At 42.1% G+C, this 3,382-nt stretch overlaps 1 pseudogene; it reads left to right on the forward strand.

Moving 5' to 3' along the window:
* The first annotated feature begins 1,970 nt into the window (after positions 1-1,970).
* The window catches only part of LOC101573167, a 77,114-nt pseudogene continuing 75,702 nt past the window's right edge, over positions 1,971-3,382 (forward strand).

Raw genomic sequence — 3,382 nt, forward strand, 5'->3', positions numbered from 1 at the left:
AAGCAGAACCAGAGAAAGTAGAATACTGTATGGGGGCCAGGGAGATGGCTCAGTGGAATAAAGCACTTTCCTAGCAAATGCAAAGGTCTGAGTTCAATCCCCGGTTCCACAAAAAAAAAAAAAGATAATGCAATTGGAAAGTTTACATTGAGCAATTGCAGCTTCTAGAAGGGAAATGAGAAGAGGGAAGCCCCAGGAAAACTCAGTGAGGTTTTTGTATCCCTCAAGACAAAGTAGGGAGGCCCCTGACTTTTCTCTCTGTTCCCCTGAGCTCTCAGTTCTCCTCCTTCCTGGAGAAACTGTCTAGATTTAGACATGGAGAACTCCAGTCTTGACGTCAGCCTGGCCTCATTTTAGGCGAGATAACCACGGACACAGGCAGTGATTTTGTACCAGGGACCTAGTTGACATTCAGTAGAACTGATGGCCCACTGCTGAGATCACACATGCTCCTCAGTTTACTGTGGACCAACCTCCTGATACATCCTTCATAAACACAGAAAACGTATCTTCATTTTAAATTTTAAAACATTATTTATTTTTGCAACACCAAGGATTGAACCCAGGGTCTCTGTGCTGAGTTAAATCTCCAGCTCTTGAGGGCCAGGGAGATAGCTCAGTAGAATAAGCTCTTGCCTACCAAGCACAAGGTCCTGAGTTCAATCCCCAATACTGCAAAAAAAAAAACAAACATCTCCAGCTCTTTTTATTTTTTAATTTTGAGACAGGGACTTGCCAAATCACTACATTGCTTATGTTGGGCTTGGCCTTTTCATTCTCCTGCCTCGGGCTCCCAGAGAGCTTGGATTACAGAAAATCCATTTAATGTACCTGGTCTACTAACACTAACAACCTTAGACATGCTCAGAACACATACCGTAGCCTACTGTGGGACAAAACCACCTAACACAAAGCCTAGCTTATAATAGAGCCGCTCTAATTTAATGACTGCTATACTGAAAGTGAGAAGCAGGATGAGCTTGAATATGCTTTCACACAGTCCTAAAGTCAAAAATCCTAAGTTCAATCATTATAAGTCAGGTACTTCTGGTAGAACTTTTAAGTGCGTATGTTAAAACACGTAGAGCAACACAGGAAACCAAATGAAATGCTGTTATTGGAACATTAAAATGAATTGATAATATCATAATAACAATTGTCCATTTTCTTTAACAAACTTAAATACAACATCCAACTGAGGCTGTAATTTCAAAGTTGAAATGAGCATAAAGAGCATTTTGAGATGTTTGTTCGATGCTCTGAAATGAAAGGGAATTATCTGTAAGCTGTGTGAGGCGCAAGCCTGTAGCCAGGCTGAAACTACTGTGGTCTGTGGCCTCTCTTCACCCTGGAAGGAAAGTAAAAACCAAATGATCATTGTTTTTCCTGGATTCCAGTTGGAAACCTTTGCTTTACCTTCTCTTGGCCTTAATCTTCTCTGTCAAGTGGGCTTCCTCATCCTGACCTTTAGCCTTACTGTGAGGAGCACAGGAGATGAGACATGCTGAAGTTGGCAGAGTTGAGGAAGATGCTTGGGTCGGTGAGTGTTACGCAGCTGTGAGGTGTTATTAGCACATTTCTTCTTCTTAATTATAAAGACCTAGTGTGTCCAAGGGACATAAGAGAAGCAACCTCTGTCTCTGTCAAGGCATTTTGCTCCAGCTTGTCTGTCAGCCACTGTAGCCCCGCAGCATCCCATGAAGGCCTAGTTCTTGCCCTCGGTTCCTTTCTGCTCCTCCCTCAGTCAAACTGCCATGGCTGGTGGCCACCAAGGGGAATTCAGGGACAATGTACACCGTATGCTCTTCCTGGCATCTCCCAATAATAAGAGGATTGAAGCCATGAGCAAGCCCTGTGAGGTCCTGCTGGGTCAAGAGGTCCTGCTGGGTCAAAGCTCTCCGAGACGGAGAGCTTCACTGCAGGGGAGATCCAGTCTGAAGGTGACCTAGCTGTCATCTTTGATTGTGAACATGGTCATGAACCAGGTGAGTGAGAAATGAGCCTTGGGAGTGAAGGATGTGAGGGCGGCTGCTGTGCACATTCATGCCCAGGAGGTAAGGTGGCAAAAAGCAGATTCCTGTGAGTCCCCCATGCTGGGCTCAGGTCTAAACTCAATCATACCAAGCTGTGTGCCCCTTGGTGAGATGCTTCGCTCTCTCTCTCTAAGCTTTGGCTATATCACATCAGAGAGGCTAATAAGGTAACACACATGAAAGTCCTGCTACAGGTGGATAAGGGTTATCGTGACCACCCATCTTGAAAGTTCCAAGGAGCTTCTCTGTGAAATCCACATTGTGATTGATAAGTATGGTGAATGTTAAAATTTTTAAAATTTACTGGGGCCAGGGAGATAGCTCAATAGAATAAGCACTTGCCTGGCAAGCACAAGGGCCAGATTTCAATCCCTGGTTCTGCCAATAAATAAATAAATAAATAAATAAATAAATAAAATTTATTGCAGTAAAAAGCACATTGTCATTAGCTCTCCTCAAAATACTCCCCTCTTGTATCCAACACATCTTATCTTTCTTGCCCCTCTCTGAGGCAGTTCATGAATGCCTTGCGTTGCACTGTTGTGGCCATCTCTGTGTCCTGAATCAATTCAAGATGTGCACCTTGCATGGTCATCTGGACTTTGGGGAAGAATCAGATTTACACAGTCCCAGATCTGGTGAATAAAGTGGGTCAGGGTACACTGTCATGTTTATACAAGCCTGATTTTTCCTTGGATTGATATTAGGCAGCAAAGTATGCCATATTTTTATACTCAGGAAGAAAGGACTTCCAGAGCTGCTTCAGAAAGGAGCAAGGAGATACATAGATAAGAAAGGAATCTGGTGGTGGGAGTAGACAGAGGGAGTAGAGAGGAAAAAGAAGAAAAAGGATCAAGGTGTGAAATGTATATGTAGCAACTCTTCATGAAAAGGATGTATTTATTACTCATCACAAACATACTAATTTTTTTTTTTTAATAGCAGGATTGAACTCAGGACCTTGTGCTCACCAGGCAGATACTTATACCACTGAGCTATCTCCCTGGCCCCAAACATACTATTTTTAAAAAGGGAAAATTTTGGTTTTCTTCTCTTTGACCTACCAGGCACATCCAACCTGTGGCCTACATGTTACCTGCTCTCTCTTTTTTTTTCCATTTTTTTCTTTTCTTTTCAAAGTTTTATTGATAAACATATAGCAATGAGACAGTTTCAAATCAAATCGAGAGTACAGTTTCAACAAATAACACACTGCATATATTCTTCTTAGTGGTTAATTACTGTACAAGATGCAGACTTGTGATCCTATTTACAAACACCATTAGAAAAAATCATTCTATTCATTAAGAGAATGCAACTATATATCTATCCCAACCACTTTGAATACA

Source organism: Octodon degus, unplaced genomic scaffold (assembly GCF_000260255.1).
Source record: "Octodon degus isolate 3935 unplaced genomic scaffold, OctDeg1.0 scaffold00031, whole genome shotgun sequence".
NCBI classification, from domain to species: Eukaryota; Metazoa; Chordata; class Mammalia; order Rodentia; family Octodontidae; genus Octodon; species Octodon degus.